Raw genomic sequence first — 26200 nt, 5'->3', positions numbered from 1 at the left:
TCCTCCCCCTCTCTCCCCTGTCCTCCCCCTCTCCCTCTCCTCCATCCACCACCCCCTCTCTCCCCTGCCCCCCCCTCTCTCCCGACCTACCCTCCTCTCTCCCTCTCCCCTGTCCTCCCCCTCTCTCCTTCTCCCCCTGTGCTCCCCCTCTCTCCCTCTCCCCCTGTCCTCCCCCTCTCCCTCTCCCCCATTGACCCCCCTCTCTCCCCTGCCCCCCCCTCTCTCCCGACCTACCCTCCTCTCTCCCTCTCCCCTGTCCTCCCCCCCTCTCTCCTTTTCCCCCTGTCCTCCCCCTCTCTCCCTCTCCCCCTGTCCTCCCCCCCTCTCCCCCTGTCCTCCCCCTCTCCCCTCTCCCCCGTCCTCCCCCATCTCCCCCGCTCTTTCCCTTGTCCTCCTCCCCCATCTCCCCCTGTCCTCCCCCTCTCTCCCTCTCCCCCTGTCCCCCCCCTCTCTCCTCCTCCCCCATCTCCCCTTGTCCTTCCCCTCCTCCCCCTCCTTCACACCCCCTTACAGCCTCATTCATTATAGAAATGTGTGTGGTGATTGATCTGGGCGAGGATCATAACACTCCAGATCCCACTGTATGAGGTTTCCTTGTGTGTGTGTGTGTGTGTGTGTGTGTGTGTGTGTGTGTGTGTGTGTGTGTGTGTGTGTGTGTGTGTGTGTGTGTATTATTGCACCTAGCAGCCTGGGGCTACTCCTCAGTCCTCCCCACAGATGGCTGCTTCTGTAACCCCCACAGCAACACTGCCATCCTGACACAATTCAAATCACATTTTGATTTACAACAGACACATTTATCTACAAATAGACGTAGACTTTACAGGGAGCGCTAGTACAAGATCAATGTCCAGACGTCCAGAGGTACGAAGTATTTTAGATAGATATGTACAGTACCAGTCGAAAGTTTGGACACACCTACTCATTCAAGTTTTTTTTACAATTTTGTACTTTGTAGAATAATAGTGAAGACATCAAAACTATGAAACAACACATACGAAATCATGTAGTAACAAATCAAAATATATATTATATTTGAGTTTTCTTCAAATAGAGACCCTTTGCCTTAGGGAGAGCTTTGCACATTCTTGGCATTCTCTCAACCAGCTTCACCTGGAATGCTTGAAGGAGTTCCCACATTATGATGAGCACTTGTTGGCTGCTTTTCTTTCACTCTGCGGTCTGTATCATCCCAAACCATCTCAATTCGTTTGAGGTCGGGTGATTGTGGAGTCCGGGTCATTTGATGCAGCACACTATCACTCTACGTCTTGGTCTAATAGCCCTTAGCCTGGAGGGTCAACTTCCTGTTCCCAACATCCTGTTGGGTCATTGTCCTGTATCACTACAGAATTCTATGGTAGCCATGTGGTCGAGGGGAATTCCTTCTTATGATGTGAATATCGGCTCGTATGACTGAGGAACCTGAGTTAGAACTCTGAGCTTCGCGTTAAAACAAATATATTAGCATTGTCAGAAATGCTACAAAAAGGTCGCACATCGTCGGTTCTCAATGGACAGAAATAAGCATGTGAGAGCGATAAATTATACATTTTGTAAAAATGGTTGCACCTTCAAATGTTGCCAATACCAATTTTTTTTTTTATCATCTTGTGTGACTTTAATGACATTATAGTCTTGTTTTCATCCAAGGTCTAGAATTTGCGCTTCGTGGGTAAAGAAAATAGTCCGAAAATTAAAATGCTAACATTTAAAACCTGGTATGTGGTTCTCATGAAGTGTGTTATCTACCTCCAGCTGATGTGCAAATATTCATCAATATTGGTGTCATATGTGTATTTGTGTTTATTATGGATCCCCGTTAGTTCCTGCCAAGGCAGCAGCTACTCTTCCTGGGGTTTATTATGGATCCCCGTTAGTTCCTGCCAAGGCAGCAGCTACTCTTCCTGGGTTTATTATGGATCCCCATTAGTTCCTGCCAAGGCAGCAGCTACTCTTCCTGGGGTTTATTATGGATCCCCATTAGTTCCTGCCAAGGCAGCAGCTACTCTTCCTGGGGTTTATTATGGATCCCCATTAGTTCCTGTCAAGGCAGCAGCTACTCTTCCTGGGGTTTATTATGGATCCCCATTAGTTCCTGCCAAGGCAGCAGCTACTCTTCCTGGGGTTTATTATGGATCCCCATTAGTTCCTGCCAAGGCAGCAGCTACTCTTCCTGGGGTTTATTATGGATCCCCATTAGTTCCTGTCAAGGCAGCAGCTACTCTTCCTGGGGTTTATTATGGATCCCCATTAGTTCCTGCCAAGGCAGCAGCTACTCTTCCTGGGGTTTATTATGGATGCCCATTAGTTCCTGTCAAGGCAGCAGCTACTCTTCCTGGGGTTTATTATGGATCCCCATTAGTTCCTGTCAAGGCAGCAGCTACACTTCCTGGGGTTTATTATGGATCCCCATTAGTTCCTGTCAAGGCAGCAGCTACTCTTCCTGGACAGATTTGTACCTTGTCAGCTCCGGGGTTTGAACTTGCAACCTTCCGATTACTAGTCCAACTCTCTAACCACTAGGCTACCCTGCCGCACCTCAAGGATACCATTTGGCGAAAGGCTCGGCACACGCATACTCAGGCTGACTGGCTCTCATTCAGGCAAATGAGAAATAAGTGCAGTCAGGCTATCTGGAAGGTCAAAGTTAGTTACTTTAAAGCTCAGTTCTCTCTCTGTGGGTCTAACCCAATAAGTTCTGGAAAACAGTTATAGACCTGGAGAATAAACCCTCCTCCTCACAGCTGCCCATGTCCCGTAATGTTGATGATGTGGTTGTTACTGACAAGGAGCACATGGCTGAGCTCTTTAATCACCACTTCATTAAGTCAGGATTCCTATTTGACTCAGCCATGCCTCCTTGACTGTCCAACATTTCCTCATCTCCTACCCCTTCTAATGTGACTATCCCTGATGCTTCTCCTTCTTTTTATCCTGGCCATCAACAAAGTTTCTCCTTGCAGGTGGTCACTGAGTGTGAGGTGATAAAAGAACTCTGAAACTTGACCCCAAAACAACATCTGGGTCAGATGGTTTAGACCCTTTCTTCTTTAAGGTTGCTGCCCCTATCATCACCAAGCCTATCTCTGACCTTTTTAACCTGTCTCTCCTTTCTTCTTTAAGGTTGCTGCCCCCCATCATCTCCAAGCCTATCTCTGACCGTTTTAACCTGTCTCTCCTTTCTTCTTTAAGGTTGCTGCCCCCCATCATCACCAAGCCTATCTCTGACCTTTTCAACCTGTCTCTCCTTTCTTCTTTAAGGTTGCTGCCCCTATCATCACCAAGCCCTATCTCTGACCTTTTTAACCTGTCTCTCCTTTCTTCTTTAAGGTTGCTGCCCCCATCATCACCAAGCCTATCTCTGACTGTTTTAACCTGTTTCTCCTTTCTTCTTTAAGGTTGCTGCCCCTATCATCACCAAGCCTATCTCTGACCTTTTTAACCTGTCTCTCCTTTGTTCTTTAAGGTTGCTGCCCCCCATCATCTCCAAGCCTATCTCTGACCTTTTTAACCTGTCTCTCCTTTCTTCTTTAAGGTTGCTGCCCCTATCATCACCAAGCCTATCTCTGACCTTTTAACCTGTCTCTCCTTTCTTCTTTAAGGTTGCTGCCCCCCATCATCTCCAAGCCTGTCTCTCCTTTCTTCTTTAAGGTTGCTGCCCCCCATCATCTCCAAGCCTATCGCTGACCTGTTTAACCTGTCAATAATCAACTGACTGTCTTTCTTGATGTCTATAGTATTATCTCGGGTATGCAATCTGGTTTCCACTCAGGTTATGTATGTGTCACTGCAACCTTAAAGGTCCTCAATGATGTCACCATTGCCCGTGATTCTATGCAAAGTTGTGCTGCTATTTTTGTTGACTTGGCTAAAGCTTTTGATACGGTAGACCATTCCATTCCTATGGGCCTGCTAATGAGTATTGGTGTCTCTGAGGGGTCTTTGGCCTGATTTGCTAACTACTTCTCTCAAAGAGTGCAGTGTATAAAGTTAGAAAATATGTTGTCTCATTCACTGCCTGTCACCAAGGGAGTACCCCAAGGCTCAATCCTAGCCCCCACGCTCTTCTCAATTGACATCAACATAGCTCAGGCAGTAGGAGGCTCTCTCGTCCGTTTATATGCAGATGATACAGTCTTATACTCAGCTGGCCCCTACCCGGATTTTGGGTTAAATGCCCTACAACAAAGCTTTCTTAGTGTCCAACAAGCTGTCTCTACCCTTAACCTTGTTCTGAACACTTCCAAAACGAAGGTCATGTGGCTTGGTAAGAAGAATGCCCCTCTCCCCACAGGTGTGATTACTAACTCTTAGGGTTTAGAACGTGATGTAGTCACCACATACAAGTACTTGGGGGTATGGCTAGACGGTACACTGTCTATTCTCTCAGCACATATCAAAGCTGCAGGGTAAAGTTAAATCTAGACTTGGTTTTCTCTATTGTAATCGCTCCTCTTTCACCTCAGCTGCCAAACTAACCCTGATTCAGATGACCATCCTACCCATGCTAGATTACGGAGTAGTAATTTATAGATCGGCAGGTAAGGGTGCTCTCGAGCGGCTAAATGTTCTTTACCATTCGGCCATCAGATTAGCCACTAATGCTTCTTATAGGACACGTCACTGCACTCTATACTCCTCTGTCAACTGGTCATCTCTGTATACCCGTCACAAGACCCACTGGTTGATGCTTATTTATAAAACCCTTTTAGGCCTCACTCCCCCCTATCTGAGATATCTACTGCAGCCCTCCTCCTCCACATACAACACCCGTTCTGCCAGTCACATTCTGTTAAAGGTCCCTAAAGCACACACATCCCTGGGTCGCTCGTCTTTTCAGTTCGCTGCAGCTAGCGACTGGAACGAGCTGCAACAAACACTCAAACTGGACAGTTTTATCTCCATCTCTGCATTCAAAGACTCAATCATAGACACTCTTACTGACAGTTGTGGCTGCTTTGCATAATGTATTGTTGTCTCCACCTTCTTGCCCTGTGTGTCGTTGACTTTGCCCAATAATGTTTGTACCATGTTTTGTGCTGCTACCACGTTGTGTTACTACAATGTTGTTGTCATGTTGTTCTGCTGCCATGTGTTGCTACCATGTTGTTGTCATGTTGTGATGCTACCATGCTGTTTTATCATGTGTTGCTGCCTTGCTATGTTGTTGTGTTAGGTCTCTCTTTATGTAGTGTTGTCTCTCTTGTTGTGATGTGTGTTTTGTCCTGTATTTATTTAAAAATATATATATTCTTACCTCTTGGTAGGCTGTTATTGTAAATAAGAATTTGTTCTTAACTGACTTTGCCCTTTTAAAGAAAGGTTAAATAAAAAATAATAAATACAGTGATTTTAGTTTTAGAAAAATGTAGGACTAACTTATTCCTTGCCACCCATGCTGAAACTAATTGCAGGTCTTTGTTAAGTGTTGAGTCATTTCAGACGCTGTGTCAAAACACAGTATATACCACAGTAGATTTGAATCAAAACACTATATTCCACAGTAGATTAATCAAAACACTGTATGTTCCCACAGTAGATTAATCAAAACACTGTATGTTCCACAGTAGATGAATTAAAACACAGTATATTCCACAGTAGATGAATCAAAACACAGTATATACCACAGTAGATGAATCAAAACACAGTATATACCACAGTAGATGAATCAAAACACAGTATATACCACAGTAGATGAATCAAAACACAGTATATACCACAGTAGATGAATCAAAACACAGTATATACCACAGTACATGAATCAAAACACAGTATATACCACAGTAGATGAATCAAAACACAGTATATACCACAGTAGATGAATCAAAACACAGTAGATACCACAGTAGATGAATCAAAACACAGTATATACCACAGTAGATGAATTAAAACACAGTATATACCACAGTAGATGAATCAAAACACAATATATACCACAGTAGATTCATCAAAACACAGTATATACCACAGTAGATTAATCAAAACACAGTATATACCACAGTAGATGAATCAAAACACAGTATATACCACAGTAGATGAATCAAAACACAGTATATACCACAGTAGATGAATCAAAACACAGTATATACCACAGTAGATGAATCAAAACACAATATATACCACAGTAGATGAATCAAAACACAGTATATACCACAGTACATGAATCAAAACACAGTATATACCACAGTAGATGAATCAAAACACAGTATATACCACAGTAGATGAATCAAAACACAGTAGATACCACAGTAGATGAATCAAAACACAGTATATACCACAGTAGATGAATCAAAACACAGTATATACCACAGTAGATGAATCAAAACACAATATATACCACAGTAGATTCATCAAAACACAGTATATACCACAGTAGATTAATCAAAACACAGTATATACCACAGTAGATGAATCAAAACACAATATATACCACAGTAGATTCATCAAAACACAGTATATACCACAGTAGATTAATCAAAACACAGTATATACCACAGTAGATGAATAAAAAGACTGTATGTTCCACAGTAGATGAATCAAAAGACTGTATGTTCCACAGTAGAGATAACTTAGTACAAAAAATATCTTCTCTGTAATTGAAGAGCTGAATCCAGTGTTTTGGCTTCATGGAGGTTTGATAATGATTCCCAGGGAAATATTGCCGTTCTGACCCATTTTATTCATTTATTTATTTAATGAATTAATAATATATTTATTTATTTATTTATTGTTTATTTATCATGTATTTATGTATTATTTATTTATTTATTATTTATTTATTTATTTAGTATTTATTTATTTATTTAATTTCACCTTTGTTTAACCAGGTATTGTATTCTATGTAATTGAAGAGCAGAATCCAGTATTTTGGCTTCATTGAAGTTTGATAATGATTCCCAGGGAAATATTGCCGTTCTGACCCATTTTATTAATTTATTTATTTAATGAATTAATAATGTATTTATGTATTTTATTTTATTTTTTTATTATGTATTTATTTATTATTTATTTATTTATTCATTTATTTATTTATTTTGTTTTATTTATTTATTTAATTTCACCTTTGTTTAACCAGGTAAGGTACAAACATATCTTCTCTGTAATTGAAGAGCAGAATCCAGTGTTTTGGCTTCATGGAAGTTTGATAATGATTCCCAGGGAAATATTGCCGTACTGACCCATTTTATCCATTTATTTATTTAATGAATTAATAATGTATTTATTTATTATTTATTTATTGTTTATTTATTAAGTATTTATGTATTATTTATTTATTTAGTATTTATTTATTTATTTAATTTCACCTTTGTTTAACCAGGTAAGGTACACAAATATCTTCTATGTTGTTGAAGAGCAGAATCCAGTGTTTTGGCTTCATGGAAGTTTGATAATGATTCCCAGGGAAATATTGCCGTTCTGACCCATTTTATTCATTTATTTATTTTCATGAATTAATAATGTATTTATTTATTATTTATGTATTGTTTATTTATTATGTATTTATGTATTATTTATTATTTATTATTTATTTATTTATTAATTTATTTATGTATTTATTTATTTATTTTGTATTTATTTATTTATTTAATTTCACCTTCGTTTAACCAGGTAAGGTAGTTGAGAACAAGTTCTCATTTACAACTGCGACAAACAACAACACAGAGTTACACATGGAGTAAAACAAACATACAGTCAATAATACAGTAGAAAAAGTCTATATACAGTGTGTGCAAACTAGGTCAAATAAGGGAGGTAAGGCCATAAATAAGCCATGGTGGCAAAGTAATTTACAATATAGCAATTAAACACTGGATTGGTAGATGTCCAGAAGATGAATGTGCAAGTAGAGATACTGGGGTGCAAAGGAGCAAGATAAATAAATAAATACAGTATGGGGATGAGGTAGTTGGATGGGCTGTTTACAGATAGGGGATGAGGTAGTTGGATGGGCTGTTTACAGATAGGGGATGAGGTAGTTGGATGGGCTGTTTACAGATAGGGGATGAGGTAGTTGGATGGGCTGTTTACAGATAGGGCATGAGGTAGGTAGATGGGCTGTTTACAGATAGGGGATGAGGTAGTTGGATGGGCTGTTTACAGATAGGGGATGAGGTAGTTAGATGGGCTGTTTACAGATAGGGGATTAGGTAGTTAGATGGGCTGTTTACAGATAGGGCATGAGGTAGGTAGATGGGCTGTTTACAGATAGGGGATTAGGTAGTTAGATGGGCTGTTTACAGATAGGGCATGAGGTAGGTAGATGGGCTGTTTACAGATAGGGGATGAGGTAGTTGGATGGGCTGTTTACAGATAGGGGATGAGGTAGTTGGATGGGCTGTTTACAGATAGGGGATGAGGTAGTTAGATGGGCTGTTTACAGATAGGGGATGAGGTAGTTAGATGGGCTGTTTACAGATGGGCTGTTTACAGATGGGCTATGTACAGTATGGGGATGAGGTAGTTGGATGACTGGGCAAAGACGTCACTTCGATGTTCATGTTGGTTCAATGTCATTTCATTGAAATGATGTGGAAACAACATTAATCTAAACACTATGTCCAGTGGGGAAGTGATTAAAACAGACTGGAGCCGTATGAATGAACCATTTAACCAGACTGGAGCCGTTTGAATGAACCATTTAACCAGACTGGAGCCGTTTGAATGAACCATTAAACCAGACAGGAGCCGTTTGAATGAACCACTAAACCAGACAGGAGCCATTTGAATGAACCATTTAACCAGACTGGAGCCGTATGAATGAACCATTTAACCAGACTGGAGCCATTTGAATGAACCATTTAACCAGACTGGAGCTGTTTGAATGAACCACTAAACCAGACAGGAGCCATTTGAATGAACCATTTAACCAGACTGGAGCCGTATGAATGAACCATTTAACCAGACTGGAGCCGTATGAATGTACCATTTAAACAGACTGGAGTCGTATGAATGAACCATTTAACCAGACTGGAGCCGTATGAATGAACCATTTAACCAGACTGGAGTCGTATGAATGAACCACTTAACCAGACTGGAGCCATTTGAATGAACCATTTAACCAGACTGGAGCCATTTGAATGAACCATTTAACCAGACTGGAGCCATTTGTAAGAACTATTTAACCAGACTGGAGCCGTATGAATGAACCATTTAACCAGACTGGAGCCGTTTTATGAACCATTTAACCAGAAAGCAGCCGTTTGAATGAACCATTTAACCAGACTGGAGCCATTTGAATGAATCATTTAACCAGACAGGAGCCGTTTGAATGAACCATTAATCCAGACAGGAGCCGTTTGAATGAACCATTAAACCAGACAGGAGCCGTTTGAATGAATCATTTAACCAGACAGGTGCCATATGAATGAACCATTAAACCAGACAGGAGCCGTTTGAATGAACCAGCGGGAAGCCTGGTTGTCAGAGCGTTGGACTAGTAACCGTAAAGTTGCAAGATTAAATCCCCGAACTGACAAGGTACAAATCTGTCATTCTGCTCCTTAACAAGGCAGTTAACACACTGTTCCTAGGCCATCACTGTAAATAAGAATTTGATCTTAACTGACTTGCCTTGTTAAATAAATAAAAAACCATTAAACCAGACTGGACCATTCCATCATTATTAATCTTTCACACTACGCCCACTCTGTGTGTCTGGCTAGCAGTCAGGCTCTCTTTCTCTGTCTCCCTCTCTTCCTTTTTCCCTGTCTCCCTGTCTCCTCTCCCTGTCTCCTTCTCTCCTTATCTCCCTGTCTCCCTCTCTCCCATTCTTCCTGTCTCCCTGTCTCTTCTCCCTGTTTCCTTCTCTCCCTGTCTCCCCATCTCCTTCTCTCCCTCTCTCCCATTCTCCCTGTCTCCCTCTCTCCCATTCTCCGTGTCTCCCTCTCTCCCATTCTCCCTGTCTCCCTCTCTCCCATTCTCCTTCTCTCCCTCTCTCCCATTCTCCCATTCTTCCTGTCTCCCTGTCTCCTCCCCCTGTCTCCCCATCTCCTTCTCTCACTCTCTCCCATTCTCCCTGTCTCCCTGTCTCCTCTCCCTGTTTCCTTCTCTCCCTCTCTCCCATTCTCCTTCTCTCCCTCTCTCACTCTCTCCCATTCTCCCTGTCTCCCTCTATCATTGACTCCCTCTCTCTCTGTATCTGTCAGATTTGTCTCAATGGGATGCCGTTGTCAAGGCAACTGGGGTCATTAGACAAGGCAATGCTTCCTCACACTGACACGCAGAGAGACACAGTAATGAAAACACACACACAGGCACACACACACTAACACAGAGAGACAAGGTAATGAAAATACATGCACACACAGGCACACACAGACCTTCCACACCCACACCCACACACACACACACACGCATGCACGCACGCACACACACACACACACACACGCACACAGACACACACACACACACACACACACACACACACACACACACACTCACACACACGCACTCGCTACTCACAAACTCAAATACACAGAAGGAAACACCGACCAACCCAAGCCATTAACTATTTTACAATGACACATTGTTAATCACTATGGGGCGGCAGGGTAGCTTAGTGGTTAGAGTGTAGGGGTGGCAGTGCAGCCTAGTGGTTAGAGTGTAGGGAGTCAGGGTAGCCTAGTGGTTAGAGTGTAGGTAGTCAGGGTAGCCTAGTGGTTAGAGTGTAGGGAGTCAGGGTAGCCTAGTGTTTAGAGTGTAGGGGAGGCAGGGTAGCCTAGTGGTTAGAGTGTAGGGAGTCAGGGTAGCCTAGTGGTTAGAGTGTAGGGAGTCAGGGTAGCCTAGTGGTTAGAGTGTAGGGGTGGCAGTGTAGCCTAGTGGTTAGAGTGTAGGGAGCCAGGGTAGCCTAGTGGTTAGAGTGTAGGGGTGGCAGTGTAGCCTAGTGGTTAGAGTGTAGGGAGTCAGGGTAGCCTAGTGGTTAGAGTGTAGGGAGTCAGGTTAGCCTAGTGGTTAGAGTGTAGGGAGTCAGGGTAGCCTAGTGGTTAGAGTGTAGGGAGTCAGTGTAGCCTAGTGGTTAGAGTGTAGGGAGTCAGGGTAGCCTAGTAGTTAGAGTGTAGGGAGTCAGGGTAGCCTTGTGGTTAGAGTGTAGGGGGGGCAGGTATCCTAGTGGTTAGAGTGTAGAGAGTCAGGGTATCCTAGTGGTTAGAGTGTAGGGGTGGCAGGTATCCTAGTGGTTAGAGTGTAGGGAGTCAGGGTAGACTCGTGGTTAGAGTGTAGGGAGTCAGGGTAGCCTAGTGGTTAGATTGTAGGTAGTCAGGGTAGCCTAGTGGTTAGAGTGTAGCGGAGGCAGGGTAGCCTAGTGGTTAGAGTGTATGGAGTCAGGGTAGCCTAGTGGTTAGAGTGTAGGGAGTCAGGGTAGCCTTGTGTTTAGAGTGTAGGGGGGGCAGGTATCCTAGTGGTTAGAGTGTAGAGAGTCAGGGTATCCTAGTGGTTAGAGTGTAGGGGTGGCATGTATCCTAGTGGTTAGAGTGTAGGGAGTCAGGGTAGACTAATGGTTAGAGTGTAGGGAGTTAGGGTAGCCTAGTGGTTAGAGTGTAGGGAGTCAGGGTAGCCATGTGGTTAGAGTGTAGGGGTGGCAGTGTAGCCTAGTGGTTAGAGTGTAGGGAGTCAGGGTAGCCTAGTGGTTAGAGTGTAGGGAGTCAGGTTAGCCTAGTGGTTAGAGTGTAGGGAGTCAGGGTAGCCTAGTGGTTAGAGTGTAGGGAGTCAGTGTAGCCTAGTGGTTAGAGTGTAGGGAGTCAGGGTAGCCTAGTAGTTAGAGTGTAGGGAGTCAGGGTAGCCTTGTGGTTAGAGTGTAGGGGTGGCAAGTATCCTAGTGGTTAGAGTGTAGAGAGTCAGGGTAGCCTAGTGGTTAGAGTGTAGAGGGGCAGGTATCCTAGTGGTTAGAGTGTAGAGAGTCAGGGTATCCTAGTGGTTAGAGTGTAGGGGTGGCAGGTATCCTAGTGGTTAGAGTGTAGGGAGTCAGGGTAGACTCGTGGTTAGAGTGTAGGGAGTCAGGGTAGCCTAGTGGTTAGAGTGTAGGTAGTCAGGGTAGCCTAGTGGTTAGAGTGTAGGGGAGGCAGGGTAGCCTAGTGGTTAGAGTGTATGGAGTCAGGGTAGCCTAGTGGTTAGAGTGTAGGGGAGGCAGGGTAGCCTAGTGGTTAGAGTGTAGGGAGTCAGGGTAGCCTTGTGGTTAGAGTGTAGGGAGTCAGGGTAGCCTAGAGGATAGAGTGTAGGGCGTCATGGTAGCCTAGTGGTTAGAGTGTAGGGAGTCAGGGTAGCCTTGTGGTTAGAGTGTAGGGGAGGCAGGGTAGCCCAGTGGTTAGAGTGTAGGGGCGGCAAGTATCCTAGTGGTTAGAGTGTAGAGAGTCAGGGTAGCCTAGTGGTTAGAGTGTAGGGGATGCAGGTATCCTAGTGGTTAGAGTGTAGAGAGTCAGGGTATCCTAGTGGTTAGAGTGTAGGGGTGGCAGGTATCCTAGTGGTTAGAGTGTAGGGAGTCAGGGTAGACTCGTGGTTAGAGTGTAGGGAGTCAGGGTAGCCTAGTGGTTAGAGTGTAGTGGTGGCAGTGTAGCCTAGTTGTTAGAGTGTAGGGGAGGCAGGGTAGCCTAGTGGTTAGAGTGTAGGGAGTCAGGGTAGCCTATTGGTTAGATTGTAGGGAGTCAGGGTAGCCTAGTGGTTAGAGTGTTGGGAGTCAGGGTAGCCTAGTGGTTAGAGTGTAGGGGAGGCAGGGTAGCCTATTGGTTAGAGTGTATGGAGTCAGGGTAGCCTAGTGGTTAGAGTGTAGGGGAGGCAGGGTAGCCTAGTGGTTAGAGTGTAGGGAGTCAGGGTAGCCTAGTGTTTAGAGTGTAGGGGAGGCAGGGTAGCCTAGTGGTTAGAGTGTAGGGAGTCAGGGTAGCCTAGTGGTTAGAGTGTAGGGAGTCAGGGTAGCCTAGTGGTTAGAGTGTTGGGAGTCAGGGTAGCCTAGTGGTTAGAGTGTAGGGAGTCAGGGTAGCCTTGTGGTTAGAGTGTAGGTGCGGCAAGTATCCTAGTGGTTAGAGTGTAGAGAGTCAGGGTAGCCTAGTGGTTAGAGTGTAGGGGGGGCAGGTATCCTAGTGGTTAGAGTGTAGGGAGTCAGGGTATCCTAGTGGTTAGAGTGTAGGGGTGGCAGTGTAGCCTAGTGGTTAGAGTGTAGGGAGTCAGGGTAGCCTAGTGGTTAGAGTGTAGGTAGTCAGGGTAGCCTAGTGGTTAGAGTGTAGGGGAGGCAGGGTAGCCTAGTGGTTAGAGTGTATGGAGTCAGGGTAGCCTAGTGGTTAGAGTGTAGGGGAGGCAGGGTAGCCTAGTGGTTAGAGTGTAGGGAGTCAGGGTAGCCTAGTGGTTAGAGTGTAGGGGAGGCAGGGTAGCCTAGTGGTTAGAGTGTAGGGGAGGCAGGGTAGCCTAGTGGTTAGAGTATAGGGAGTTAGGGTAGCCTAGTGGTTAGAGTGTAGGGAGTCAGGGTAGCCTAGAGGTTAGAGTGTAGGGAGTCAGGGTAGCCTAGTGGTTAGAGTGTAGGGAGTCAGGGTAGCCTTGTGGTTAGAGTGTAGGGGAGGCAGGGTAGCCTAGTGGTTAGAGTGTAGGAGTCAGGGTAGCCTAGTGGTTAGAGTGTAGGGGAGGCAGGGTAGCCTAGTGGTTAGAGTGTAGGGAGTCAGGGTAGCCTTGTGGTTAGAGTGTAGGGGAGGCAGGGTAGCCTAGTGGTTAGAGTGTAGGGAGTCAGGGTAGCCTAGTGGTTAGAGTGTAGGGGAGGCAGGGTAGCCTAGTGGTTAGAGTGTAGGGAGTCAGGGTAGCCTAGTGGTTAGAGTGTAGGGGAGGCAGGGTAGCCTAGTGGTTAGAGTGTAGGGGAGGCAGGGTAGCCTAGTGGTTAGAGTATAGGGAGTTAGGGTAGCCTAGTGGTTAGAGTGTAGGGAGTCAGGGTAGCCTAGAGGTTAGAGTGTAGGGAGTCATGGTAGCCTAGTGGTTAGAGTGTAGGGAGTCAGAGTAGCTTAGTGGTTAGAGTGTAGGGAGTCATGGTAGCCTAGTGGTTAGAGTGTAGGGAGTCAGGGTAGCCTTGTGGTTAGAGTGTAGGGGAGGCAGGGTAGCCTAGTGGTTGGAGTGTAGGGGTGGCAGGTATCCTAGTGGTTAGATTGTAGGGAGTCAGGGTAGCCTAGTGGTTAGAGTGTAGGAGCGGCAGGGTAGCCTAGTGGTTAGAGTGTAGGGAGTCAGGGTAGCCTAGTGTTTAGAGTGTAGGGAGTCAGGGTAGTCTAGTGGTTAGAGTGTAGGGAGTCAGGTTAGCCTAGTGGTTAGAGTGTAGGGGTGGCAGGTAGCCTAGTGGTTAGAGTGTAGAGGGAGGCAGGATATCCTAGTGGTTAGAGTGTAGGGACGGTAGGTATCCTAGTGGTTAGAATGTAGGGAGTCAGGGTAGCCTAGTGGCTAGAGTGTAGGGGTGGCAGGTAGCCTAGTGGTTAGAGTGTAGGGGCGGCAGGGTAGCTTAGTGGTTAGAGTGTAGGGAGTCAAAGTAGCCTAGTGGTTAGAGTGTAGGGAGTCAGAGTAGCCTAGTGGTTAGAGTGTAGGGACGGTAGGTATCCTAGTGGTTAGAGTGTAGGGAGTCAGGGTAGCCTAGTTGTTTGAGTGTAGGGGCGGCAGGGTAGCCTAGTGGTTAGAGTGTAGGGAGTCAGGGTAGCCTAGTGGTTAGAGTGTAGGGGCGGCAGGGTAGCCTAGTGGTTAGAGTGTAGGGAGTCAGGGTAGCCTAGTGGTTAGAGTGTAGGGGGGGCAGGTATCCTAGTGGTTAGAGTGTAGGTAGTCAGGGTAGCCTAGTGGTTAGAGTGTCGGGGAGGCAGGGTAGCCTAGTGGTTAGAGTGTATGAAGTCAGGGTAGCCTAGTGGTTAGAGTGTAGGGAGTCAGGGTAGCCTTGTGGTTAGATTGTAGGGGAGGCAGGGTAGCCTAGTGGTTAGAGTGTAGGGGCGGCAAGTATCCTAGTGGTTAGAGTGTAGAGAGTCAGGGTAGCCTAGTGGTTAGAGTGTAGGGGATGCAGGTATCCTAGTGGTTAGAGTGTAGAGAGTCAGGGTATCCTAGTGGTTAGAGTGTAGGGGTGGCAGGTATCCTAGTGGTTAGAGTGTAGGGAGTCAGGGTAGACTCGTGGTTAGAGTGTAGGGAGTCAGGGTAGCCTAGTGGTTAGAGTGTAGTGGTGGCAGTGTAGCCTAGTTGTTAGAGTGTAGGGGAGGCAGGGTAGCCTAGTGGTTAGAGTGTAGGGAGTCAGGGTAGCCTATTGGTTAGATTGTAGGGAGTCAGGGTAGCCTAGTGGTTAGAGTGTTGGGAGTCAGGGTAGCCTAGTGGTTAGAGTGTAGGGGAGGCAGGGTAGCCTATTGGTTAGAGTGTATGGAGTCAGGGTAGCCTAGTGGTTAGAGTGTAGGGGGAGGCAGGGTAGCCTAGTGGTTAGAGTGTAGGGAGTCAGGGTAGCCTAGTGTTTAGAGTGTAGGGGAGGCAGGGTAGCCTAGTGGTTAGAGTGTAGGGAGTCAGGGTAGCCTAGTGGTTAGAGTGTAGGGAGTCAGGGTAGCCTAGTGGTTAGAGTGTTGGGAGTCAGGGTAGCCTAGTGGTTAGAGTGTAGGGAGTCAGGGTAGCCTTGTGGTTAGAGTGTAGGTGCGGCAAGTATCCTAGTGGTTAGAGTGTAGAGAGTCAGGGTAGCCTAGTGGTTAGAGTGTAGGGGGCAGGTATCCTAGTGGTTAGAGTGTAGGGAGTCAGGGTATCCTAGTGGTTAGAGTGTAGGGGTGGCAGTGTAGCCTAGTGGTTAGAGTGTAGGGAGTCAGGGTAGCCTAGTGGTTAGAGTGTAGGTAGTCAGGGTAGCCTAGTGGTTAGAGTGTAGGGGAGGCAGGGTAGTCTAGTGGTTAGAGTGTATGGAGTCAGGGTAGCCTAGTGGTTAGAGTGTAGGGGAGGCAGGGTAGCCTAGTGGTTAGAGTGTAGGGAGTCAGGGTAGCCTAGTGGTTAGAGTGTAGGGGAGGCAGGGTAGCCTAGTGGTTAGAGTGTAGGGGAGGCAGGGTAGCCTAGTGGTTAGAGTATAGGGAGTTAGGGTAGCCTAGTGGTTAGAGTGTAGGGAGTCAGGGTAGCCTAGAGGTTAGAGTGTAGGGAGTCAGGGTAGCCTAGTGGTTAGAGTGTAGGGAGTCAGGGTAGCCTTGTGGTTAGAGTGTAGGGGAGGCAGGGTAGCCTAGTGGTTAGAGTGTAGGGGCGGCAAGTATCCTAGTGGTTAGAGTGTAGAGAGTCAGGGTAGCCTAGTGGTTAGAGTGTAGGGAGTCAGGGTAGTCTAGTGGTTAGAGTGTAGGGAGTCAGGTTAGCCTAGTGGTTAGAGTGTAGGGGTGGCAGGTAGCCTAGTGGTTAGAGTGTAGGGGCGGCAGGTATCCTAGTGGTTAGAGTGTAGGGAGTCAGTGTAGCGTAGTGGTTAGAGTGTAGGGAGTCAGTGTAGCTTAGTGGTTAGAGTGTAGGGAGTCATGGTAGCCTAGTGGTTAGAGTGTAGGGAGTCAGGGTAGCCTTGTGGTTAGAGTGTAGGGGAGGCAGGGTAGCCTAGTGGTTAGAGTGTAGGGGTGGCAGGTATCCTAGTGGTTAGATTGTAGGGAGTCAGGGTAGCCTAGTGGTTAGAGTGTAGGAGCGGCAGGGTAGCCTAGTGGTTAGAGTGTAGGGAGTCAGGGTAGCCTAGTGGTTAGAGTGTAGAGGGAGGCAGGATATCCTAGTGGTTAGAGTGTAGGGGAGGCAGGGTAGCCTAGTGGTTAGAGTGTAGGGGAGGCAGGGTAGCCTAGTGGTTAGAGTATAGGGAGTCAGGGTAGCCTAGTGGTTAGAGTGTAGGGAGTCAGGGTAGCCTAGAGGTTAGAGTGTAGGGAGTCAGGGTAGCCTAGTGGTTAGAGTGTAGGGAGTCAGGGTAGGATTGTGGTTAGAGTGTAGGGGAGGCAGGGTAGCCTAGTGGTTAGAGTGTAGGGGCGGCAAGTATCCTAGTGGTTAGAGTGTAGAGAGTCAGGGTAGCCTAGTGTTTAGAGTGTAGGGAGTCAGGGTAGTCTAGTGGTTAGAGTGTAGGGAGTCAGGTTAGCCTAGTGGTTAGAGTGTAGGAGTGGCAGGTAGCCTAGTGGTTAGAGTGTAGAGGGAGGCAGGATATCCTAGTGGTTAGAGTGTAGGTACGGTAGGTATCCTAGTGGTTAGAATGTAGGGAGTCAGGGTAGCCTAGTGGCTAGAGTGTAGGGGTGGCAGGTAGCCTAGTGGTTAGAGTGTAGGGGCGGCAGGGTAGCTTAGTGGTTAGAGTGTAGGGAGTCAAAGTAGCCTAGTGGTTAGAGTGTAGGGAGTCAGAGTAGCCTAGTGGTTAGAGTGTAGGGACGGTAGGTATCCTAGTGGTTAGAGTGTAGGGAGTCAGGGTAGCCTAGTTGTTAGAGTGTAGGGGCGGCAGGGTAGCCTAGTGGTTAGAGTGTAGGGAGTCAGGGTAGCCTAGTGGTTAGAGTGTAGGGGCGGCAGGGTAGCCTAGTGGTTAGAGTGTAGGGAGTCAGGGTAGCCTAGTGGTTAGAGTGTAGGGTTGGCAGGTATCCTAGTGGTTAGAGTGTAGGTAGTCAGGGTAGCCTAGTGGTTAGAGTGTAGGGGAGGCAGGGTAGCCTAGTGGTTAGAGTGTATGAAGTCAGGGTAGCCTAGTGGTTAGAGTGTAGGGAGTCAGGGTAGCCTTGTGGTTAGAGTGTAGGGGGGGCAGGTATCCTAGTGGTTAGAGTGTAGAGAGTCAGGGTATCCTAGTGGTTAGAGTGTAGGGGTGGCATGTATCCTAGTGGTTAGAGTGTAGGGAGTCAGGGTAGACTAATGGTTAGAGTGTAGGGAGTTAGGGTAGCCTAGTGGTTAGAGTGTAGGGAGTCAGGGTAGCCATGTGGTTAGAGTGTAGGGTTGGCAGTGTAGCCTAGTGGTTAGAGTGTAGGGAGTCAGGGTAGCCTAGTGGTTAGAGTGTAGGGAGTCAGGTTAGCCTAGTGGTTAGAGTGTAGGGAGTCAGGGTAGCCTAGTGGTTAGAGTGTAGGGAGTCAGTGTAGCCTAGTGGTTAGAGTGTAGGGAGTCAGGGTAGCCTAGTAGTTAGAGTGTAGGGAGTCAGGGTAGCCTTGTGGTTAGAGTGTAGGGGTGGCAAGTATCCTAGTGGTTAGAGTGTAGAGAGTCAGGGTAGCCTAGTGGTTAGAGTGTAGGGGGGCAGGTATCCTAGTGGTTAGAGTGTAGAGAGTCAGGGTATCCTAGTGGTTAGAGTGTAGGGGTGGCAGGTATCCTAGTGGTTAGAGTGTATGGAGTCAGGGTAGCCTAGTGGTTAGAGTGTAGGGGAGGCAGGGTAGCCTAGTGGTTAGAGTGTAGGGAGTCAGGGTAGCCTAGTGGTTAGAGTGTAGGGAGTCAGGGTAGCCTAGAGGATAGAGTGTAGGGTGTCATGGTAGCCTAGTGGTTAGAGTGTAGGGAGTCAGGGTAGCCTTGTGGTTAGAGTGTAGGGGAGGCAGGGTAGCCTAGTGGTTAGAGTGTAGGGGCGGCAAGTATCCTAGTGGTTAGAGTGTAGAGAGTCAGGGTAGCCTAGTGGTTAGAGTGTAGGGGATGCAGGTATCCTAGTGGTTAGAGTGTAGAGAGTCAGGGTATCCTAGTGGTTAGAGTGTAGGGGTGGCAGGTATCCTAGTGGTTAGAGTGTAGGGAGTCAGGGTAGACTCGTGGTTAGAGTGTAGGGAGTCAGGGTAGCCTAGTGGTTAGAGTGTAGTGGTGGCAGTGTAGCCTAGTTGTTAGAGTGTAGGGGAGGCAGGGTAGCCTAGTGGTTAGAGTGTAGGGAGTCAGGTTAGCCTAGTGGTTAGATTGTAGGGAGTCAGGGTAGCCTAGTGGTTAGAGTGTTGGGAGTCAGGGTAGCCTAGTGGTTAGAGTGTAGGTAGTGAGGGTAGCCTAGTGTTTAGAGTGTAGGGGAGGCAGGGTAGCCTAGTGGTTAGAGTGTATGGAGTCAGGGTAGCCTAGTGGTTAGAGTGTAGGGGAGGCAGGGTAGCCTAGTGGTTAGAGTTTAGGGAGTCAGGGTAGCCTAGTGTTTAGAATGTAGGGGAGGCAGGGTAGCCTAGTGGTTAGAGTGTAGGGAGTCAGGGTAGCCTAGTGGTTAGAGTGTAGGGAGTCAGGGTAGCCTAGTGGTTAGAGTGTTGGGAGTCAGAGTAGCCTAGTGGTTAGAGTGTAGGGAGTCAGGGTAGCCTTGTGGTTAGAGTGTAGGTGCGGCAAGTATCCTAGTGGTTAGAGTGTAGAGAGTCAGGGTAGCCTAGTGGTTAGAGTGTAGGGGGGGCAGGTATCCTAGTGGTTAGAGTGTAGGGAGTCAGGGTATCCTAGTGGTTAGAGTGTAGGGGTGGCAATGTAGCCTAGTGGTTAGAGTGTAGGGAGTCAGGGTAGCCTAGTGGTTAGAGTGTAGGTAGTCAGGGTAGCCTAGTGGTTAGAGTGTAGGGGAGGCAAGGTAGCCTAGTGGTTAGAGTGTATGGAGTCAGGGTAGCCTAGTGGTTAGAGTGTAGGGGAGGCAGGGTAGCCTAGTGGTTAGAGTGTAGGGAGTCAGGGTAGCCTAGTGGTTAGAGTGTAGGGGAGGCAGGGTAGCCTAGTGGTTAGAGTGTAGGGGAGGCAGGGTAGCCTAGTGGTTAGAGTATAGGGAGTCAGGGTAGCCTAGTGGTTAGAGTGTAGGGAGTCAGGGTAGCCTAGAGGTTAGAGTGTAGGGAGTCAGGGTAGCCTAGTGGTTAGAGTGTAGGGAGTCAGGGTAGCCTTGTGGTTAGAGTGTAGTGTAGGCAGCGTAGCCTAGTGGTTAGAGTGTAGGGGCGGCAAGTATCCTAGTGGTTAGATTGTTGAGAGTCAGGGTAGCCTAGTGGTTAGAGTGTAGGGAGTCAGGTTAGCCTAGTGGTTAGAGTGTAGGGGTGGCAGGTAGCCTAGTGGTTAGAGTGTAGGGGCGGCAGGTATCCTAGTGGTTAGAGTGTAGGGAGTCAGTGTAGCCTAGTGGTTAGAGTGTAGGGAGTCAGTGTAGCTTAGTGGTTAGAGTGTAGGGAGTCATGGTAGCCTAGTGGTTAGAGGGTAGGGAGTCAGGGTAGCCTTGTGGTTAGAGTGTAGGGGAGGCAGGGTAGCCTAGTGGTTAGAGTGTAGGGTTGGCAGGTATCCTAGTGGTTAGATTGTAGGGAGTCAGGGTAGCCTAGTGGTTAGAGTGTAGGGGCGGCAGGGTTAGCCTAGTGGTTAGAGTGTAGGGAGTCAGGGTAGCCTAGTGGTTAGAGTGTAGAGGGAGGCAGGATATCCTAGTGGTTAGAGTGTAGGGGAGGCAGGGTAGCCTAGTGGTTCGAGTGTAGGGGAGGCAGGGTAGCCTAGTGGTTAGAGTATAGGGAGTCAGGGTAGCCTAGTGGTTAGAGTGTAGGGAGTCAGGGTAGCCTAGAGGTTAGAGTGTAGGGAGTCAGGGTAGCCTAGTGGTTAGAGTGTAGGGAGTCAGGGTAGGATTGTGGTTAGAGTGTAGGGGAGGCAGGGTAGCCTAGTGGTTAGAGTGTAGGGGCGGCAAGTATCCTAGTGGTTAGAGTGTAGAGAGTCAGGGTAGCCTAGTGGTTAGAGTGTAGGGAGTCAGGGTAGTCTAGTGGTTAGAGTGTAGGGAGTCAGGTTAGCCTAGTGGTTAGAGTGTAGGGGTGGCAGGTAGCCTAGTGGTTAGAGTGTAGGGGCAGCAGGTATCCTAGTGGTTAGAGTGTAGGGAGTCAGTGTAGCCTTGTGGTTAGAGTGTAGGGAGTCAGTGTAGCTTAGTGGTTAGAGTGTAGGGAGTCATGGTAGCCTAGTGGTTAGAGTGTAGGGAGTCAGGGTAGCCTTGTGGTTAGAGTGTAGGGGAGGCAGGGTAGCCTAGTGGTTAGAGTGTAGGGGTGGCAGGTATCCTAGTGGTTAGATTGTAGGGAGTCAGGGTAGCCTAGTGGTTAGAGTGTAGGGGCGGCAGGGTAGCCTAGTGGTTAGAGTGTATGGAGTCAGGGTAGCCTAGTGGTTAGAGTGTAGGGAGTCAGGGTAGCCTTGTGGTTAGAGTGTAGGGGGGGCAGGTATCCTAGTGGTTAGAGTGTAGAGAGTCAGGGTATCCTAGTGGTTAGAGTGTAGGGGTGGCATGTATCCTAGTGGTTAGAGTGTAGGGAGTCAGGGTAGACTAATGGTTAGAGTGTAGGGAGTTAGGGTAGCCTAGTGGTTAGAGTGTAGGGTTGGCCGTGTAGCCTAGTGGTTAGAGTGTAGGGAGTCAGGGTAGCCTAGTGGTTAGAGTGTAGGGAGTCAGGTTAGCCTAGTGGTTAGAGTGTAGGGAGTCAGGGTAGCCTAGTGGTTAGAGTGTAGGGAGTCAGTGTAGCCTAGTGGTTAGAGTGTAGGGAGTCAGGGTAGCCTAGTAGTTAGAGTGTAGGGAGTCAGGGTAGCCTTGTGGTTAGAGTGTAGGGGTGGCAAGTATCCTAGTGGTTAGAGTGTAGAGAGTCAGGGTAGCCTAGTGGTTAGAGTGTAGGGGGGCAGGTATCCTAGTGGTTAGAGTGTAGAGAGTCAGGGTATCCTAGTGGTTAGAGTGTAGGGGTGGCAGGTATCCTAGTGGTAAGAGTGTAGGGAGTCAGGGTAGACTCGTGGTTAGAGTGTAGGGAGTCAGGGTAGCCTAGTGGTTAGAGTGTAGGGGAGGCAGGGTAGCCTAGTGGTTAGAGTGTAGGGAGTCAGGGTAGCCTAGTGGTTAGAGTGTAGGGAGTCAGGGTAGCCTAGTGGTTAGAGTGTAGGGAGTCAGGGTAGCCTAGAGGATAGAGTGTAGGGCGTCATGGTAGCCTAGTGGTTAGAGTGTAGGGAGTCAGGGTAGCCTTGTGGTTAGAGTGTAGGGGAGGCAGGGTAGCCTAGTGGTTAGAGTGTAGGGGCGGCAAGTATCCTAGTGGTTAGAGTGTAGAGAGTCAGGGTAGCCTAGTGGTTAGAGTGTAGGGGATGCAGGTATCCTAGTGGTTAGAGTGTAGGGAGTCAGGGTAGACTCGTGGTTAGAGTGTAGGGAGTCAGGGTAGCCTAGTGGTTAGAGTGTAGTGGTGGCAGTGTAGCCTAGTTGTTAGAGTGTAGGGGTGTAGAGTGTGTAGAGTGTGGCTCAGTCGGTAGAGCATGGCGCTTGCAACGCCAAGCGTCGTGGGTTCGATTCCCGCTGGGGCCACCCATATGTAAAGGTAGTGGCCCCAGCCGACTTGTAAGTCGCTTTGGACAAAAGCGTCTGCTAATTGGGCTATATATATATTTAGTGGTTAGAGTGTAGGGAGTCAGGGTAGACTAGTGGTTAGATTGTAGGGGTGGCAGGGTAGCCTAGTGGTTAGAGCAGTGGACTAGCAACTGTTGCAAGTTCATATCCCCCGAGCTGACAAGTACAAATCTGTCGTTCTGCCCCTGAACAGGTAGTTAACCCACTGTTCTTAGGCCGTTATTGAAAATAAGAGTTTGTTCTTAACTGACTTGCCTAGTTAAATAATGGTCAAGTAAAATGTTGGTACTATTTTCACATGAATGTGGGGGAATTTTCAGAAAACATAGTAAATAAAGCTCAAATCTGATAATCCAAACCTTTCGTTGTTCATTTTGTTTGTAGAAATGTTTCGCAACACAACCAACCGCTGAACCAAAATATCAGTGAAATATAATGACTACATCCATTTAATCGCCACCAAAAACACGACCTAGTCATATCTTACCAAACCTAGTTATTTTAACAATCATTTTATCCAATAGCAACAAATGTAAGACACATGTTCCTTTGAGTTTAGTACGCTAATGTACAGTAAATTACTGTATATTACACTGTTTTCACATTAAGCAATACACGTGCACTAGTCATTAAAATTGATTGATAATAATCTGGATCCAGTCTCTGGTGTCCCCATAGACTCACCAAGGTATGCTGTGATGACCAATCACTGGATCTAGTCTCTGGTGTCCCCATAGACTCACCTAACTATGCTGTGAGGACCAATCACTGGATCTAGTCTCTGGTGTCCCCATAGACTCACCTAACTATGCTGTGAGGACCAATCACTGGATCCAGTCTCTGGTGTCCCCATAGACTCACCAAGGTATGCTGTGAGGACCAATCACTGGATCCAGTCTCTGTTGTCCCCATAGACTCACCTATGTATGCTGTGAGGACCAATCACTGGATCCAGTCTCTGGTGTCCCCATAGACTCACCAAGGTATGCTGTGAGGACCAATCACTGGATCCAGTCTCTGGTGTCCCCATAGACTCACCAAGGTATGCTGTGAGGACCAATCACTGGATCCAGTCTCTGGTGTCCCCATAGACTCACCAAGGTATGCTGTGAGGACCAATCACTGGATCTAGTCTCTGGTGTCCCCATAGACTCACCTAACTATGCTGTGAGGACCAATCACTGGATCTAGTCTCTGGTGTCCCCATAGACTCACCAAGGTATGCTGTGAGGACCAATCACTGGATCTAGTCTCTGGTGTCCCCATAGACTCACCTAACTATGCTGTAAGGGCTTAACACAGCAGATGATAAAGAAACTAGCCTGGTATCTGATCCATCAGAGAGTTACATTAGCCTGGTTTGACACCCATTACGGGACTGAGTGGATTGGGGAGCGGAGGAATGATGGGGGTGAGGGGTCAATCTAGGGATAGAGAGAGGGGAGGGGAGGGGAGGAGAGGGGAGGGGGGGAAGGGGGGGATTGGGGAGCGGAGGAATGTTGGGGGTGAGGGGTCAATCTAGGGATAGAGAGAGGGGAGGGGAGGATTGGGGAGCGGAGGAATGATGGGGGTGAGGGGTCAATCTAGGGATAGAGAGGGTGGAGGGGAGGGGAGGGGAGGGGGAGGGGAGGGGAGGGGGAGGGGGAGGGGAGGGGAGGGGAGGGGAGGGGAGGGGAGGGGAGGGGAGGGGGGATTTGTGAGAGATAAACATCCTTAGCAGAAGGTTTTGAGGTTCATGAGGCTTTGATTGAGTCCTCTCAGCCGTGATGAAAAAATGAGGGGGTGATGGGGATAGCTAGAGGGAGAGACAGAGAGAGAGAATGGTACAGGGAGATGGAGGATGGGAACAAGGATAGAAATGTGCAATGATTGGGTACAGTGAATAGTCAATGAGTTATGGTAATCCGTGAATAGCCAATGGGATGTGGGAATCAGTGAGTAGTCATTGAGGTGTGGGAATCAGTGAATAGTCATTGAGGTGTGGGAATCAGTGAGTAGTCATTGAGGTGTGGGAATCAGTGAGTAGTCATTGAGGTGTGGGAATCAGTGAGTAGTCATTGAGGTGTGGGAATCAGTGAGTAGTCATTGAGGTGTGGGAATCAGCGGATAGTCATTGAGGTGTGGGAATCAGCGGATAGTCATTGAGGTGTGGGAATCAGCGGATAGTCATTGAGGTGTGGGAATCAGCGGATAGTCATTGAGGTGTGGGAATCAGCGAATAGTCATTGAGGTGTGGGAATCAGCGGATAGTCATTGAGGTGTGGGAATCAGAGGATAGTCATTGAGGTGTGGGAATCAGCGGATAGTCATTGAGGTGTGGGAATCAGAGGATAGTCATTGAGGTCTGGGAATCAGAGGATAGTCATTGAGGTCTGGGAATCAGCGAATAGTCATTGAGGTGTGGGAATCAGCGAATAGTCATTGAGGTGTGGGAATCAGCGGATAGTCATTGAGGTGTGGGAATCAGCGAATAGTCATTGAGGTGTGGGAATCAGCGAATAGTCATTGAGGTGTGGGAATCAGAGGATAGTCATTGAGGTGTGGGAATCAGAGGATAGTCATTGAGGTCTGGGAATCAGAGGATAGTCATTGAGGTCTGGGAATCAGCGAATAGTCATTGAGGTGTGGGAATCAGCGAATAGTCATTGAGGTGTGGGAATCAGCGAATAGTCATTGAGGTGTGGGAATCAGCGGATAGTCATTGAGGTGTGGGAATCAGCGAATAGTCATTGAGGTGTGGGAATCAGCGGATAGTCACTACACTAGACAGGACAGGAGTGCCCAGCTATTCTCGGGAACGAGAAAGTTTTTGCAATGTTACCACATAATTTTCCCCTGATATTTGAGGGTACAGTTTTGGGAACATTCTTTATATACTGAACATAAATATAATGGAAAATGTTGGTCCAGTGTTTCATGTGCTGAAAAAAAAGAAGATCCCTTACATTTTCGATACGCACAAAAGCTTTTTTCTCTACATTTTTGTGAAGAAATTTGTTTACATCCATAATCAGTGAGCATTTCTCCTCTAGCCAACATAATCCATCCACCTGACTTTTGCGGCATATCAAGAAGCTGATTAAACAGCATGATCATTACACTGGTGCACCTTGTGCTGGGGACAATAAAAGGCCACTCTAAAATGTAATGTTCATTTCTCTACCATATGCCACCTCCAACGTCGTTTAAGAGAATTGTGCCGCACATCCAACCGGCCTCACAACTGCAGACCACATGCCAGCCCAGGACTTTTACAGCCGGCTTCTTCACCTGCGGGATTATCTGAGACCAACCACATGGCCAAAACTGTCAGAAACCATCACAGGAAAGATCTCATGCTGCGTGCTCGTCGTCCTCACCATGGTCTTGACCTGACTGCATTTCGGCCTTAGTAACCGACTTCAGTGTGCTCTTCTCAGATTAATCCTGTTTCAACTCTACCCGGAAAGATGGCAGACAGCGTGAATGGCGGTGTGTGGGCGAGAGGTTTTGCTGATGTCAACGTTGTGAACAGAGTGCCCCATGGTGCCGATGGGTTGTGGCACAAAAGGCTGCCGAGGGGAGAATGGCCGGGGAGAGGAAGGGGGAGGAATGAGCCAATTGGAAGCTGGGGATGATTCGGTGACCATGATGGTATGAGGGCAAGGCTGGGAACATAGCCAGCACACCGGGGTTAACTGGTAACTCTCACCCTACTATTACGATACGTGCCGTGAGATTTTTAGTGGCCACAGAAAGTCAGGATATCACCACTAATGTCTATACACTCGTACATACACACATATACGCACGCAAACACACACGCTCGCGCAAGCACACACACACATAACATAATTAACCAAATGAATCCCACCGTTCCTGCAAGATTCTCCATGTGTGTGAGATGTGAGCCAGTTATCTATGGGGCATGGTGAGCACAGCTCGGCGCCTATGGAGTGTAGACTACACGCTAAATAAATCATGGATTCATTCGATTCATGATGTCATCCGGTTTCCTCCAGGGAAATAACAAACCAAAAGCTTATTATGCCTGTCCTTTAAATATATAGTCCT

The 26200-nt window shown here is 47.4% G+C and overlaps 1 protein-coding gene across 3 annotated transcripts in view; it reads left to right on the top strand.

Moving 5' to 3' along the window:
* LOC135503855 (PDZ domain-containing protein 4-like) overlaps positions 1-26200 on the top strand; it is a 71797-nt gene that overhangs the window by 5481 nt on the left and 40116 nt on the right. The gene's annotated exons all lie outside the window — the stretch shown is intronic.

The sequence above is a fragment of the Oncorhynchus masou genome, chromosome 18 (genome assembly GCF_036934945.1).
Source record: "Oncorhynchus masou masou isolate Uvic2021 chromosome 18, UVic_Omas_1.1, whole genome shotgun sequence".
Taxonomy (NCBI): domain Eukaryota; kingdom Metazoa; phylum Chordata; class Actinopteri; order Salmoniformes; family Salmonidae; genus Oncorhynchus; species Oncorhynchus masou.
Note: the sequence above shows the minus strand (reverse complement) of the source record. Positions and strands in the feature narration are given on the sequence as shown.